Source organism: Delphinapterus leucas, chromosome X, assembly GCF_059928025.1.
Source record: "Delphinapterus leucas isolate spDelLeu-1000000601 "Yukka" chromosome X, BTC_Dleu_Yukka2, whole genome shotgun sequence".
NCBI lineage: Eukaryota > Metazoa > Chordata > Mammalia > Artiodactyla > Monodontidae > Delphinapterus > Delphinapterus leucas.
The window spans coordinates 11,529,890-11,548,327 of NC_143150.1; positions in this window are offsets into that span (position 1 = coordinate 11,529,890).

Consider the following 18,438-nt stretch of genomic DNA (forward strand, 5'->3'; position numbering starts at 1 on the left):
GGAATATAATCATTCTTACTTTATTGGACTGTGTGAGGATCAACATAGATAATACATATATATCTCTTAGCATGATGCCTGATGTGGAGTAAATGCTCAATAATCACTAAGCTGTTGTTATGATTAATAACATGAGGCTAGAAGTTAGAAGAATTTCAGAGCAGTGTAACTAGAGGAGACCAAATTGCTTCTAAGATTAGTGTAGCAATCCAAACTGTTTTAATGTACAATAAAATCTTAGAAATGTTAAATCAATTAAGCTTATTGATTCTCAGAAACTCTGGTAAATGTGCTTTAGTAGAGAGAATAGAATCAAAGCTTTGCCTTCAGCACAATTTGTAGATTATTTTCAGATTTAAATGAATTTTGTGCAATCTTGTGGATTACTATAATGGAAGTTGCAAGTTGTTTTTTTGGAGTAAGAAATACCTTCTGAATATGAGGCCATAATATATTTGTTCACATGTTCTCTTATGAAACTGTGAGCTCTTCGGATCCAGGGACTTCAACAGCACTGAGGACAGGGACACCCCATGGAATGTAAAGCACCAATTGGGCAAAGAACAGCCGTGCTGACAATGGCTCCAGACCATACCGTGGTTTCCATTCATGTTCGCTTATGGAGTTGCTTTTACTTTTATTTTCTAAAGGAATCCATGCACATTGTTAAAAATCATGAACTAGTACTAAAGGACTTATAACAAAATAGAGCAGCCCCTTGTCACACCTCTCTCTAATCCTAGTCCCACACTCAGAGACAACAGCTTGAAAATCTTTTGACTCTTCCTTCTAATATTTACCTCCACTTTTCCAAAGAATAAGCTTGTGTTGCTATTTATCGAATTATCAGTTATTAATATAATTTGTGCATTTCTCTTTATGTTACAGCTTCTACTTCCTTACGTTTATTTTCATGACATACTTATAGCATAATTTTTGGTGAAAATAGTAGTTAACGTTTGCATTATTACTATGTAAATATTATTCATTGCTGAATTATGTAGTGTACACTTGTTTAATTTCTTTTCTTCTACCATTTTGTGTTGCCTGGCATGGACTATGCCTGATTTTTTCCACTAGCTTACTTTCCACATATCTTTAACTAATTTTCCAAATCCTCAAACATTTCTGTAACATTCCTCTTAATATTTTTTCACAAATTCTGGAATAGAGTTTCAGGCACTATATCAGTTCTTTTACTCTTTAGGAATCCTCCCCGACATTATAAAGCTCTCCTGTCCCTTGTGCTTCAATCTGTACTCCCTGCTATCTGCATCTGCCACCCAACTGCCATTCTGAGACTTTCCCTTCACCTGGGGCTTCACCTAGGATGTCCCTTATCTTACACTTGCATTGGATCCTCTCACTCCTGGATGGTATCTCTGCCTCTTTATTGCTTTACTCTCCTGTTTGGGTGAAGCCAGATGCTCAGTGAAAGTGGAGGAGGTGAATGTCTTGAGACTTTGGGTATCGAATTCTAGTTCAACCTTTTTTCCCCTTCTCTAGCTTTCAGTATGGCAGTTGCAAGCTCTCATCATATTCAGATTCTTGGTCCTTATTACATTTTTGATCATCTATTCCATCTCTGGAAGCTTTTTAAAATAATTTTTTTATTATGGTAGTGTGGTAAGCTAAATAATGCCTTCCAAAAGATGTCCACAACCTAATCCCCAGAACGAGTAACTGTTTTTTCCCCTCAAGGAGATGAAAATTTAGTTTAGGGGACATAACACCTGCATATGAGGCAATCAGGAAACAGCATTAAGCAATAGGTAATCCAATGCCAAAATAAAGAGTACAATGACAGTTACATGGAAGTTTAGAGAATGTACATCATTATAAATCAGAGAACTAAAGGATAGCTTCATGTAGCAGGTGGGAATTGAATGGTCTCTTAAGATTGGATAGAAGTTACAGGACACTTAAGGCAAGACAAATATGCATAAAAATGAACAGTGAGAAGCTGACCAGTAAAGAGTGGTGATGGGAAACAGGGAGATATGTTTGGATAAGGAGCATAGAACAAGGCTATGGCAAGACTTGAGAACCGGACCTATTAGGTAGGAGTCAGATCAAGGCTTTTAACATTTTATTCAACATGAATTGGGAGCCCTGTGGGCATGAGCAAGACTTATCAAAAGGTATGTTTCACTGTAGGGTGATTGTGTGGGAACCTTGAGGTTTATTTAAAAGTTATCCCCCCCTAAAAAAAAAAAGTTATCCCCCCAAATAAATATCTACATAAAGTGACACTGTCCAAGAGAAGGGTGTGTGGAGTTGAAGAGGGGAATGAGATGTGTGAATGCAAATCTAGCTCCTCTGTGTACAGAATTTCAGACTATTCACCTTTCATCCCTGTCCCTTATGAACTTCTTCTGTAGCTGGTGTCTCCAAATCTGAGCTTTTCCAGGATCTTCAGGGCAAATGGATTAGCTTCTTCCTGCTGCTCTGGTGTATAGACATTTCAAGTTCAGCTTCCTGGTCTTTGCTAAGTCACTTAACACTTTGCTATCCATCTTTGAAAAATACATTGACATCTTTAGCTGTTGTCTCTTCTGCCATCTCTTTGTCCTTTGGGTTTTATACCACTCCTGTGTAATTTTAGTGAAATTTCAAGCAGTAGAAATAAACAAGAGTGGTCTGCTATGATTTTTAAAGTTGCTCATTAAATATTTCATGAATTAAAGAATAGAAAATCAAGAAATGGTGGAATGATTAACTATTGCAAAGACATAAAGCTGTTTTCTGACCATGGTTCAAGATGTACTTCATGTATTTAAAGTTTTTAGTCCTTAAATAGTAGGTGACTCACTGAGAGATACTAAAAAGAGGCACGGTATCAGGGTAACATATGTAGTTTAATTGTAAGCCCTACATACACATAAACTTGCAGTCACACACATTTGTCCCTGAAACTAAGATTAGTGAAAGATACTTACTACCAATAATTTTTATACAAATAGAAATCTTATGAGGGAAAGAAAGCAGATATTAGTAACTACATTTTAGAAATGAGGAGGAAACAGAATCCAAGAGTTAGACCTATCTGCTAAATGTTGCATGTCAAACCAATGGTATGCCTAGAAATTGAAACCAAGTATTTTGACTCTCAGTTTAGTTTTTTTTTCTCAATACACCCTGTGACCTCTCAGAAGACCATATGTGGCTGCAATAATTTTATTTGTACAATGATTAGCATTTCCCCAAAAGAATAAGGAATGGATTGATAAACCAGAATGGTTAAAAAATTGGAGATAACTTAATTTGAAAAAGATTATGATTTTTAAATTTCACCTAACACAAATCAGCTATTATAATTCTTTATTAAAATATTAATATCTTTGTATTTAAAATTTGCTACACTGCTGAATCTATTCTTATTACAATTAATGTTAAAATGCATCCCCCTTCAAAAGGATGGTATAAATGTTGGAACTGAATGTCCAAATCATTCTGTGATATGCATGATTTTTATCATACATATATATTACATGTATAATTGTAACCAAAATCATACAATATTTAATGGTTCCAACAAGAGCTATTAGCATCAAATTAATTAATGACATGCCATTTAAGTGTCTTTTCTATTTTTCCCATAGATTTTCCTCTGGTTATTCATATCATTTGAGCACTATTATTTACATGCGTCATATGGCCATTTAGGTGATGTTGATATGCTCTGAATATTACACTATACTTCATTTACATAATGAGCTAAATATGTTTCCTAAGGCTGGTAACTGTAGTCATTTCCTCATCTTGTTACTGAGGACTTTCCAGGCAAATATAATAGAGATGCAGAAGGGAAGAAAGATTATGACCTTGGAAACACAATAGGGCAGGTTCTTCTATATCTGGGCAATGTTTTCAGTTATCAAAAGATGTTGCCTCGGGCTTCCCTGGTGACGCAGTGGTTGAGAGTCCGCCTGCCAATGCAGGGGACGAGTTCGTGCCCCAGTCCGGGAGGATCCCACATGCCGCGGAGCGGCTGGGCCCGTGAGCCATGGCCGCTGAGCCTGCGCGTCCGGAGCCTGTGCTCCACAATGGGAGAGGCCACAACAGTGAGAGGCCCTCATACCACAAAATAAAAAAATTAAAAAAAAAAGATGTTGCCTCAAGCGGTAGGACAAAAGATAAAGTTTATTTTCAAAATGTAGGGGAGAGGATGAAATGAAATTAATATCATTGTTATTTAATAAATTCATCACTTTATACATTACTTCTGATGTGTGACTATTACTCATCATTGCTTATTTTATTTATTCATTTATTTAACAAATATTTATTGAGCATCTGCTATGTGCTAGGTACCATAATAAGAACTGGGGATGTGGTGTTGAATAAAACCATACAGAGATACGGTCTCTGTCCTCATCAATAGTACATTATAGTAGGGACACTAATGACAAATAAGTAAACTATTAACGAGATCTACTTGGTGGATGGTAAGCCCTATGAAAACAATAAATCAGAGTAAGAAAATATAGAGTTACTGTTGGGAGAGCGGCTATAATTTTCAATAGAATGATCTTGGAACATCGATGAGAAGATGACGTGTGAGGGGATCTGAATGATTCAAAGTTGTCAGCTATGCAAAGATCTTGGTGTTTGAAAGAAATACAGAAAACTTTATCTGTACTTCATCATGTCATTTAAGTACATCTCTCATAGTTTCATGGCTAAGATGGAGATAAGCAAACTAGGTGCTTGGACAATTGGGTGGATTAAATACTGGTGAACAGCTGTGCCCAGATGGTTCTGATTAAAGAAGCAATGGTACCACAGGGTAAGCAAGGTTCTAGTGGCATGATGTAGGACATTGGCCTTACCCTGGTCCTGGCTACTAATGTGATCAATTACATGAATGGAGATACAGAAATAGGGACTTCTGCGGCAGTCCATTGGTTAAGAGCCCTAGCTTCTTCTGCAGGAGACGTGGGTTTGATCCCTGTTCGGGGAACTAACATCACACCTGTCATGCAGAGTGGGCCCCCCCAAAATACCACAGAAATAATATTTTTATGGAGGACAGGGAAGTGGGATTGTATTAGATAATAAAGTCTATTTTTTTATGGTGAGTTTTAACATCCTGAATCTATGTAACTACATGTATTTATACTTTCTTTTATGACTTCTTGGTGTTTTGTGTCCTGTTAGAAAGCCCAGCAAGATTATTTTAAAACACACGCATTGATTTCTAGCATTTTATTAGTTATATTTTAGTGTAAGTACTGAGGTAGCAACTAGCTTCGGGTTTTTTTTCCCAAAATGATTTGTCTCTCCTTTCAATACCACTTATTAAGAAATTATTTTTCCTCACTGATTTGAAATGCCACTTTTGTCATAATCTAAATTCTTATATGTATAATAAGTATAGTTACATATATGTCTGGATGATTTATTCTGTTCCATTCATCTATCTCTTCCTGTGTGTGTGCTCATGATTTAAAATTTTAGACATATTCCTGGGATAAAGGGTTTTTTTTATGTAGATGGAGCCTGAACAAAAAGACACAAATTGGTTCAGTTGTATAGTGAGGCAGAAGATCTAGCCCTATCACAGAGGTATTGAAAACAGAGTCACTACTACTGTGACTTTGCCTAAAATTGGAAGTTGACAAGAGTCAGAAGGCCTGAAGGAGCTTATACCTGCTGAGGAGTTTGCTCTTCATTTTGTTGGCAGTAGGAAACCTTTGACAAATTTAAATGCAGGGATACAGTCAGAACTCTGTTATAGAAAGATTATTCCAGTGGCAGAGTAAAGGATTGAGATTGGCTGAATAACGAAACCATTGCAGGTTCAAACTTCCACGTGTAGATTTTTGTTCGTTTTTAACAAATTCTTACTAGGAAACTGAAATCTTTTGTTTATCTAGTCATTAAGTGACTTTGGGCATTTTTCTTCTGTCTTTGCCTATGGAATTATAGATATCTCTTCTGATAATGGTGCTTCTGTGACTTTAGAAAAACAATTTTTAATGTGAGCTAATCTAGTGACCTTTAAAAGTAAGGTTCTTTGACAAGGGAGAACACACTATTTTTTTGACCAGATTTGCCTTTTCTGTTGTCTGATCCAGGAATCAAACAAACTGTCAGGGAACTCCTCATGGGATTTTTATAGCATGGTGAGTTTTCACCCCAATAGTGCCCTAAAGGAAACCTGTCTGAACAGGAAATTTGAAATGCCTCTCAAAAGGGGAATGCTTTTTCATGGCTAAATGTCAACTCAAAAAAATGGTTTCTTATCTTTATATTCCCAAGGTAGCAATATTGGAAAGATTTTCTTTTCAAAGTCTCTATCTAGAAGGCAAAGAACACAGTTATAAGTTAGGATAGAAGCTATAAATTACATATTGAAAAACTCTCAAAACATGAGTTTTATTTCAGATAAAGTTTGTAATATATGACTTTATTGCCACTTCAACAATGCTTATTTTAATTTCAAGGTTGCAATACATCACTAAATTATTTGATTCTAGTCCCTAAAGGAGCAGCCTGAAGACTTTAATTTCCAATATAATTTGAAAAACTAGTTCATTAAATATTTTGTTTTTGAAAATTAATGTGATATACAGCCTTTAAAGTGGGTTCCAAGGGATCCTACCCTCCTAGCATTCACTTTCATGGGTAATACTCTCCTCTTGAGTGTGTCCTTGATGTATTGATTCACTTCTAATGGAGAAAATGTGACAGAAGTTATAGTATGTCACTTCTGAGATTAAGTTGTTAAAAGATTGTGACTTCTGACTTAGGTGATTTATCTCACTCTCTCTTGGATCATTTACTCTGGAGGAAGACAGCTGCCATGTTGTGATGTAGCCCGCCAGAGAGGCCCATCGTTCCAAACAACCAAGGTCTGCCAAGAACCATGTGAGTGAGCTTGGAAATGAATCCCTTCCTTCCCCAGTGAAACGTTCAGTTGCAAGCCTAGCTGACTGCTTGACTGTAACCTCACGAAAGACCTTGAGCCAGAGGCAGAAAACAAGTTGTGCCCAGATTCTTAGACCAGAGACACTTTGAGATAGTTGTTTTCTCAACTCATTAAGTGATTATTAAGTTTCGAAATAATCTTTTCACAACTGTAGATAACTAATACTCTACCTCTATCCCTAAGAAGATTGTCAATTATATTTAACTGTTTATTGTCTCAAACTGCCATTTTCTCTGCATCAGAGATAGAGACAGTGGGACCCACTGGTTTATACTCATATTTGGTTATTTAAGAGACCCAGTAGTACTCAAGACTCTTTCCTGTTCTGTTACTGTGTGGTTTTTTTTAGACATCTTTATTGGAGTATAATTGCTTTACAATGGTGTGTTAGTTTCTGCTTTATAACAAAGTGAATCAGCTATACATATATGTATATCCCCATATGTGCTCCCTCTTGCATCTCCCTCACACCCTCCCTATCCCACCCCTCTAGGTGGTCACAAAGCACGGAGCTGATCTCCCTGTGCCATGTGGCTGCTTTCCACTAGCCATCTATTTTACATTTAGTAGTGTATATATGTCCATGCCACTCTCTCACTTCGTCTGTTACTGTGTTTTTAAAATCACATTTTAATAATAAAATAACAGTAAAATAATACTGGTGAAAACAAAAAAAATTACAAATCTACCTTATTACCATGACAAGGGCAAACCTATTCGTTAATTGTATACTGGGCCTCTCCTTTTCCCCAGATAGAAGAGACTGTTAATTCTCACTGATAACTACCTTTACTTTCACATTTCCTAGCCCCCTTTGCAATGACGTTGCCCATGTGACCATTTTTGACCATTAGAATGTGTATAAGTCTTGAGTGTCACATACAGGCCAAGGTTGAAGATCTGATGTGCCTTTCCCAGACACTGCCCCTAACCTCCCACTGGCTATTTGATGTTAAGGCAACAATAAGCCCCCGACTGGAAGCAGCCTGAGCCCCTAAGTCACGGCTTATCAGAAAACTCCCTAGTTTATGATTGACTGGTCCAAGAACAGGTCATATTTTTTACCCAGCGTTTCCCATCTTATCTTGATTAACATCCTCCCAACCCTTACACCCACTCCAATCTCATAAGGAGGAAAGATCTTTTGTTGTTTTAACATTAACGTAGTCTAAGCATTTGTTGTAACTGATTAGGATAACATGTTTGAGCTGCTAAATTGTGCCTAGAAATAGAAACTAAAATGGTTTACATTAATTATTCTCTTAAGAGTAGAAGGTCTCAGACAGGAAAGAGCACAGAGAAGACAAGTGCAAAAAAATGGGCTGGAGTTTATTTGGTTCGGGTTTATTTGGAATTATTTGTTTTTCCTGTGTAAAATCAAAAAGGAATAGTGAATTCTGAGTGGTGAGTAGTGAAACTTAGGGGAAATAGATGTGTGAAGAAGATTTTTAAAACATAGTTCTGGGTGGTATGCAATATAATTCCCTGTGTCACTTCTTTTAGGGCTTCAGTAAATTTTTCATTGTTTTCCAGCAGTCCTTTGGATGGTAAAATAATATGGCTTTTGTATCAGTAAAGAATTTGGTTACACCAAAAATGTTTTATTGATGACTTACTTTGATCCAGATATTGTGCTAGAAGCTGCAGGTCCAAAACTGAACGAGATAGATATCATCCTCACTTACACAACAAGAGCAGACTTCTCATTAACCTCTAGGAGTTTACAGTGTAGAGTAAGATACAGAAATTAAATAATTACAGTAATGTGTTGCAGTATGATAAGTGTTATGATAAGGGAAGAAGAAGATGCTAAGGAAACACAGAGGAAGATCTCCTAACGTAGATAGGCAGGCAGGCAAGACCTCTTAGGGGAAGCGACAGGTAAGCTAGAACCAAAAATGTGTGTAAGAGCTATACAGGCAAAGGGTGTAGGGAGTAGTTTAGACAGCTCAGTGGAAATGTTTGTGCCCGGTAAATGGGAGATCTTCTTAGAACAGTTATTTTAGTTTCTTTCTGTAGGCTCTTCACAGAGCTCAGACCTGAGTTCATAGAGCCAGGTTAAGGGACCAATGTAGGTTACCATGCTACCCTCCTTGAGAAATGTTCCCTATCCCAAATGCCCACACAAACACACATCAGTTTCCATGCAAACTCAAGAAAAAGACCTCTTGAGTCTACACAATTCAACTGACTCATTCAAACAGATTTCAAACATCACCTGCCCTATCACCTCCTTAGACATGTCTGAATTCCTCCAGTGGGCAAATCATGGCTTCAAACCATTACTATTCCACATACACACATCAAGTATTTGTCTATGATGCTCTGTAATCTTAATACATGGGTTTAGTGAGAGCTTAATATTTTATTATATTAATATAGTCTGATTTATTTATCAGTCCATCAGTTTGGAGACCTTTACATTGTTAATGACATTTTCCAATTATAGTTAACATTTTAATTAATGCCTTTAGACATCTATTTTCTGTTGCCTTATTTTCTTACATAAAGCCTTAGGAATTAATTACTGGATTGCTGAAGCATTAAGGCACCATGGAAAGAACATGACTAAGATTATTTTACCATTCCTTCTCGCTCAAGTTACTTCACTTTTTAAAGCATTGATTTCCTTACCTGTAAAATGGGAAGAATGATAGGACCTATGTCATAAGTATGTTGTGAAAAGTAATTAAGCAAGTTCATGTAGGTAAGGCTTAGAAGACAGTGTCTGGTGCCTAGAAAACACTGCTGCAGGGAATGCTGTTGAGGTGGTCAGAACAGAAGCTGGGAAACCAGTTGTAAAGCTAATCGCAGTTGTCTGGATGAGAGATGATGGTAGCTTGGACTCACAGCATGGTAGTGAAATTAGTGAAAGGTGTATGGCTTCAAGAAATATCTCATATGTAGAACTGAGAAGATTTTCCCATGGGTTAATGCTTAGAGGAGTGGTGAAAGAAAGAGAGGAGTCAGGAAAACTGTAAGGTTTTTGTACTGAGCAATGGAAAGGATAAAATGATTATATTCTGAAATGGGGAAGATTGGGGGAAGTGCAGATATGGGGGCCACAATTAAGAACTTGGTTTGAATGTGTTAAATCTGAAATGTCTATCAGGCATCCAAGGAGAGATATCAAATAGGCAATTAGATATACAAGCCTGGTGTCTAGGAGGAGAGCAACAGGCTAGATAATAATGGTGGGAGTCTTCCACCTCTAGGTAGTATTTAAAACCAAGTAACTGGACAAGATCACCAAGGGAGCAAGTATAGGTAGAAAAGGGAAGAGGTCCAAGGGCTGACCTCTGGGCCTCTTCAACCTTTATTGTGCAGAGAGATGAGGAAAACCAGCAAAAGAGATTGAGGAGGAAGGATTGTGAGGTAGGATGAAAGGCAGGTAAGTGTAGTGTCACAAAAATCTTGGGAAACAAATATTTCACTCTGGAGTTTGACTGTGAATGATTTTGGAGAGGGTCTAGGCTCTCAAGATCGGGAAAGGCTGACAGGGAGAGGTTGTTGTTGGAGAAACAGACACTAGACTCTGAAGTCAGAGAGATTCAAATTTGAATATAGGTTCTACCAGTACCAGACGTGGTACCTTGAACAAGTCACTAAACCTCTGTCTACTTAATTTTTCTCATGCAGTAAATGGACATAAACAATACATAACACACTGGGTGGTTGCAAAGACTAATGAGATAATTCATGCAGAGCTGAGCACTCAGAAAATCCTGCGTATACAGTAAGCACTCAAAAACTATGGATGAGTTATTTTACTAGCAGTCATTACTATTACTAGTACAGTCCATTTTAACAGAGTTGTGAATAAGGAATAAAATTGTTTGGCACTCTCTTAACATAGTGCCTGGCACATGACAGGTTATCAAGAAATAGCGTGTACATATGTCTATGTACACAGTCACAAATGTATGCACTTTTATAAAACTCTTGAGGCAATGTCTGGCAAACTGTGTAAAAATTATGGTAATAACTGCCAGTTTCATCATGGGTTAACCGCAGTTTTAAGCAACTTACATCACCTTAACAACTCTTTGAGGAAGTCACTATTGCCCCTTATCAGGTAACAGGTTAAGAAACAAGCAAAGAGAGGGTGAATCCCTTGTTAAATTTCATCAGGCGAGCATGACTTGAAGCCCATGGTTTGGCTCTAGCACCACTCTCTTACCCCCTACACTGTAGTGCTCCTCAGTGGTAATGTCAGCATTAGTAGCAAGCTGTGAGTATCAGAACAATAATGGGTAAACTTTCAAAGGTGAGAGGTGGTTGTGGTTAAGGCAGCCAGCTTGCTCATCACTGTAATGTTTGTCTTTGGGGATTGATCATCTTTGTGCCTTTGGGCCCAGTAAGTTCTCTCTTCCTAAAAGGGCCGTCCATTGACACAAACTTGTGCTGAGATCCTAGAACCTCTAAGCAATGATTTCTTGTCTTAATGTAAAAGGTAACGTTCTCATTGCTTCTATTCCTTTCTCAATTCTCCACCGAGAGCTCTTTGCTGACTTACTATGGATTTCAGTTTCCCAACTCTGTTTATACGCTTCACAGTAATCATCTAATGGTCTCCAGAAATAATAGGAATAATAGGACATTATTTTTCATTGAGTACTGTGGAAAACTTCAGAATGAGTGATAGCTTGTCTTTGTTTTGATTGTTTCATGTTTTGAATTTCTTCTAATTTTATTACTGTTGTTTGTTGTGCCCTGAATTATGGAATTAAGATTATTTCACTAACATTGTAATTTATGCTCTGTGTGTAGCTTGTGCTTGGGAAAAGGAAGGTATTCTTTCTGTGCTAATAATATTTTGACAAGGTAAATGTATATATTTTGAAATCTTTGCAGTATATTTTTCCAAACCAAAAAAAATCCTCTAAACAGTTTTAACAGGTTTTATATGTGTACAACTTTTGAGTAACAGCTCATGATAAAGAATCCAAAAAAAGTTACCAGCTATGTGCTTTCTTTCTCTAAATATTCTTCTGCAGTGCTAATGAGGTCATGGCAAATTAGAAGGAAGGGAATGAGTATTCAAAGATTTATTGAGGAAGGAACTATATTTAAAATACACTATATATTCTTTTATGCCCTTGAAAATATTGAATAATTCAGGTCAAGTGTAGATACCACACCCAAACTTTTCTAACCCATGTATTATAACTATGTCATTGTCTTTACATTTCCTAAACAAAAACAAAATAGAACAAAACCATAACTATTTCACTGAGGACTTGCAATGTCTTCATTTTTTTCTAGATTTATTGAGGTATAATTAACAAAATTATATATACTTAAGGTATACAACATGATGGCTTGATATACATATACATTATAAAATGATTATCACAATCAAGTTAACACATCCACCACCTCACATAGTTACCTTTTTTGTCGAGGTGATGATGGTGAACACTTAAGATCTACTCTCTAGCAAATTTCAAGTACACAAGGCAGTGTTATAAACTACAGTCACCATGAGGTATATTAGATCCCCAGAACTTATTCATCTTATAACTGAAAGTTTGCATCCTTTGACTAACATCTTATTTTCCTCACATCCCAGTGTCTGGCAACCACCATTCTATTTTCTGTTTCTATGAGTATTTTTCCCTAAGATTCCACATATAAGTGATACCATACAGTATTTATCTTTCACTCTTTGACTTATTTCACTTAGTATAATGTCCTCCAGTTTCATCCATGTTGTTGCAAACGGCAGGATTTCCTTCTTTTCACCTCTGAATAATATTCCATTATATATATATATATAATATAATAATATATCAATATAATATATATCATATATATCATAATATCATATGTATCATAATATATATCATATATATTTACCACATCTTCTTTATCCATTCATCTGTCAATGGACACTCCAGTTATTTCCATGTCTTGGCTATTGTGAATAATGCTACAATGAACATGGGAGTGAAGATATCCCTTCAAGATATAGATTTCATTTCCTTTGGATATATACCTAGCAATGGAATTGCTGGATCATATGGTAGTTCTATTTTTAGTTTTGTTGAGGAAATTCCATGTTGTTTTCCATAGTGGCTGCACCAATTTACATTCCCACCAATAGTGCACATGGGTCACAATGTCTTCATAGTTATAGCTAGTGAAAGTTAGGTACAACAGATTCTTTGGGGCATACTGCAGCGAGGGTTGTGGAAAGAACTCAAGATTAGAAAGACAGACAATTGGGTTCTATTCTTGACTTTTCCTCAACTGAGTGGGTGACTTGAGGCAAGTTCCTTCATTTTCCTTGGCTTCAGTCGTCTCATTTGGAAAAGTAGACAAACTAGGTGGGTGGTTTTAAAATCATTTGATAGTGGGGCCTCTTTTAAAAAATGACTTCTTACATCATGAATAGCTAAAATTGGAGTCCCTGAGGTCACTCAGTGGAACTCTGGAAACTTGCAAAATGACAATAACAACAATAGCAATAATTTAAAGGCTGACATTTGATTATCCACTTGACTAATGCTTACTGGGAAAATATTGACCTACTATGAGTCAGGCATTATTATAGGTTGTGAGAAAACAGTGGTAAGCTGAACAAAGTTTGTGCTGTCAAGGAACTTACTTTCCATTTGAGATTTTACCCCAAACCTGGCTCTGACCTTTGCATTGCTCATTGAATGAAACACAAATCTCCCTGGCATTTCAGGCCCTCAACCACAAGGCCCCAACTGCTTCTCTCAGCTTTTTACCTCAACACCCCTCTAGGTGTGTCTCAGAATTTTTCCAGAGTGGAAAGTTCACTATTCCTGACATTTCTTACAATTCATAATGGCCTTCCTACTTGCCTTTTCCCAAGTTGTTCTATTTTCCCACATCATACCCTGCTCCCATGTCTATCTCTTAAAACTCTACTGGTTGTTCAAGGAGCAACACATATGGTACATAACCTCTTCACATGAAACCTTTCAGTGTGCACGCTCCCTCAACCCCAAGCTGTATTTGATTCATCCTTACTTTGTAATTCCATAACACAAGAAATCACTTTTTAGATACTTAGGCATTTAATTAATTTCACCCTGTATTATGCCCCTTTATGTACTTGTCTTTTGGGTCTCTCTTTGGCTGCTTCCATACCAAAAAGACTTTGACCACTGGCACCACGTAGTCTTCATTGGTCATATAGAAATTTTAGAGTTTTCGTTACACGTCGCACTTGGTATGAAATATTTATAGGACACTGGATGAATATTTACTCCTTTGAAGTAACAAAAGATATATCTGAGAACTATTTTATCTTTATTTTTAAAAAGTACTTTGGTTATGAATAAAAATAGTCAAAGGCTAATATTTATTGAACACTTACTATGTGCAATTCACTGTTCTAAATGCTTTCTATGTCTTTGAGGTAGGTAGATAAAAGTACTGAAAATTAATAACATGTCCAAGGTACATAGTTTAGGAAGTGATGCAGCTGGGATCTCAACCCACACAAGCTAATTCCAGACTCCATGTCTTTAATATCTTTAGTACTATGTGGCATTTTCATATTATTCTTTATAGTTTCTGTATAGGGTTAAGCTTTTCAAAATTAAAGACTGTTAATAAGATATCAAAGAACACAAATGGCATAACAAGAGTCAGCTAGGATGGAATAAACCTGTGTTCAATATGGACATATTTTTGACAAGGTAAGTAGAAATATTTACTTGATAAGTAAAACGGACCATAGGTTGGTAACCTGAATTATAAAATCCATGTTAATTCAACCCTTTTCTTTTTCTAATCAGCAGGCATAATTGTTTCAGAGGAAGAGCCAGTGCTAATTAAATATCACCCAGCATCAGAGGAATCCATTCCAGGGCCTGCATCAGAAGAGGAGGGCAGCACTAGGACTCTGGTTGGCCCTTTTAGAGGAAAAGATGCACTTAGTGCCTAATAGGACTATTAGGTGAAGGGATGAGATACGATCTGCACAATAACAAAACTGTTGTCTACCAAGTTTCCGCAGAGTGTCATCATGGTATTTAAGAAGGAAGAACCAAGATTTCTAATTCAATAGGATGTGCCACAGAGGTTGTGTGTGATATTAGACTGAAAGTTCTTCTTGGATCCAGCAAGTCTGCATCCATCTCCAGAGGAACCACTTATACATGGCCATTGCTATGGGTGTTACTTGTTAGCTGTGTGACTTTGTGCAGGATTATCCTCAATGTCCTCTTCTGTAAAACTGATATAATTAAAACAGACTTCCTAGGGCTTTGATCACAGTAAGATGTCATTTATGTAAAGTATCAATGGTAGTGTATGACACAGAAAAAGGGTTAAGTGGAACTGCCATTTTTATTATTGTTACAACTGTCAAATAGCTATTTCTGACATAAATTGGCACTTTAATTGACACACAGACATTGCATTCTGAGACAACAACCAGACTGTAGATCTAAGAGCTGTATTGACTATGGTTGTTTATAAAAATCCCTGTCCTCAATTTTCTCATTTATAAAATGGGAATAATAAAAGTAATAACCTTATAGTATTATTGTGAAGAATAAATGAGTTAAGGTACATAAAGTCCTTAAAATGATTTATGGCACTTACTGAGCACTCAATTTATGATATTATTATTATTGTTATGGTGGTTGCTATTGTTGTTGTCTTTTAGCAGTTTCCAAGACTCCTCTGGATAAAAGCAGGAAAAGGAGAGAAAAGAAACTCAGGAAGTGCAAGAATCTGTTTCAAAAGGAGAAATTGAATTCTACTTTTATTTGAGGTAGATGAAGGCAATAGAAAAAAGTAGTGCAAAGGTCTTAGCCTTTTATTAATTCTATGAATTTTGGAATATTCTCTTTACCAGTGCCCAGATCTTCCTGTCAAGTACTCTGGACAGGGGCTAAGCTGACTGAGGCACTTTAGATTAGACAGTCAGAGAAGGACGTAACCTTTGAGATGAGACCTAAATAACTAGGAGTCTGCTCATTGGATTTCTGTGGGAAGAACCTTCCAAACAGAGGCACCACCATTTGTACCCAGGTCCTAAGATGGAAAGAGCATGGCATGGTTCAAGAAGAGCAAGGAGACCAGTGAGCAAGTAAGAGATGGGTGCAGAATGAGAACAGCAAGGTGACAACAGGTTGGATCTTCCCCAGTTTTACTGAGGCTTACTTGACACATCAAATTGTATAAATTTAAAGTGTACAATATGAATAATTTAATATATGTATACACTGTGAAATGATTAACTGAATAAGGGTTTTGTTTTTTAACACATCTACCACCTCACATAGTTACCTTTAAATTTTTTTTGTGTGGTGAGACTGCTTAAGATCTATTCCCTTAGCAAATTTCATGTCTACAACACAGTATTATTAACTATAGTCATCATGCTGTGTATTCGACCTTCAGAACTTATTTGTCTTATAATTGAAAGTTTGTGCTGTTTGACCAACATCTCCCCATTTTGTGTACACCTCAGGCCCTGGCAATCACCTTTCTACTCTTGGTTTCTATGAGTTTGATTTTTTTTCAGATTTCACATATAAGTGTTACCATACTGTATTTATCTTTACTCAAACTGAAGAAATGGAAATAAATATTCTATGGAAATAGAAACCAAAAGAGAGCAGAAGTTCATATATTTTTATCAGACAAAATACACTTTATGTCAAAAAGTATAACAAGAGACAAAAAAGGTCATTATATAATGATAAAAGTGTCAATTCACCAGGAAGATATAACAATTGTTAATATATATGCATCCAACATTGGAACACCTAAATATATTAAGCAAATGTTAACAGGTCTGAAGGCAGAAGAAGACCTCAGTGTTTCACTTTGAACAATGAATAGATCATCCAGATAGAAGAGCATTAAAAAATATTAGATTTGAACTACACTTTAGATCAAATGTACCTAACATTTACAGAACATTCCACCCAACAGCAGCAGAATTAACATTCTTCTCTAGCACACACAAAACATTCTCCAGATATGTTAGGTCACAAAACAGGTCTTAGTAGATTAAGAAGATTAAAATCATACCAAGTATCATTTCTGACCACAACAGTATAAAATTAGAAATCAATACCAGGAGGAAAGCTAGAAAATTCACAAATATGTGAAAATTAAATGACACACTCCTGAATAATCAATGGGTCAAAGAAGAAATCAAGAAAGAAATTTAAAAAAATCTTGAGACAAATGAAAATGGAAACAGAACATAACAAAACTTATGGGATGCCACAAAAGGAGTTTCAAAAAGGAAGTTTATAAACATCTACATCAAGAAAAAAGAAAGCTCTCAGGTAACTAATTCATACCTCAAGGAACTACAAAAACAAGAAACTAAGCCCAAAGTTAGCAGAAGGAAGGAAATAACAAAGATCAGAGCAGAAATAAATAAAATAGAGACTAAAAAATAACAGGAAAAGTTCAAAGAAGATAAGAACTTTTTTTTTAAAGGTAAAACAGGATCTTATAGGGTCTTATGGTCTACTTTAAGACATTTTAATTTTATTCTAAGTATACCCATAAGCCATTGGAGAGTTTTGGACATGGGAGTGTCATGAACTAATTATTCTTTTTAAAAGGTCACTCTGTCTGCCATATGGAGAATAGACTGTATGAGAGTGGGCATAGTGGACAAGAATAGAAACAGGGAGACCAGTGAGGAGGCTACTGCAGTGTTCCAAGCAGTCAGGTGATGATGTGGCCACCTTCATTCCCTGTGTACTGTACTTCCTACAGGCTGGGGGATGCAGTGAACCCACCTACAATAGAATAGGAGTTACTCCCTCCATATCTCTGGAATTATTGTGAATATCATTACTCATAAGCTACCCTTTTGAGACTGGAGGCCCTCCAGGTGGCTGTTTCTTAGGCCAATTGCATCCTTGCATCCTAGTTTCAATCATCATATTAACACCTAATTGAGATCTGTAAAGGTAAAATGGAAAAAAAGAGCCCAAAAGAAATCTGTGCCAGTGTAAACCCAACTCCAATCACCTGACCAATCCCTACCCCAATCCCTTGCTACCTCATCATGCATTATCCTTATTATTTGTATTCAAAGGCCACTCAAGGACATACATCTCTGTTGACTTGCTCTTGTTTGCTTCACTTTAATCTTTCTATGAACATCCTCTAATTTTCTGTCAAGATTACTCATTCTGCAAGTTGTGTTCTCCCTTGAAAATGGTTCCACCCAGACCATGCTCAAGCCTTGGCACTTTTAGAGTACCATAGCAGGGCGGACTTCAGTGAATGCTACACAGCACTCCTCAGGAATGGAGCTACAGTCAGTTGTTTTTCTGCCACAGGACCAAAGTCCTTATAGATTCTAAAGCTGGGAATCAGGGTCCACCCAGGCAGAGTCAGGCAGTGGTACACTAAGCTAACAGTTCTCTAGACACTTAACTTTTTGAGAGCCAAGACTGTTTGCTTTTTCTCTATCTACTTTCAGCACCCAACCATGACGATACACATAGTAGCTGCTCAGAGATGCGTGTTAGATTGATTCA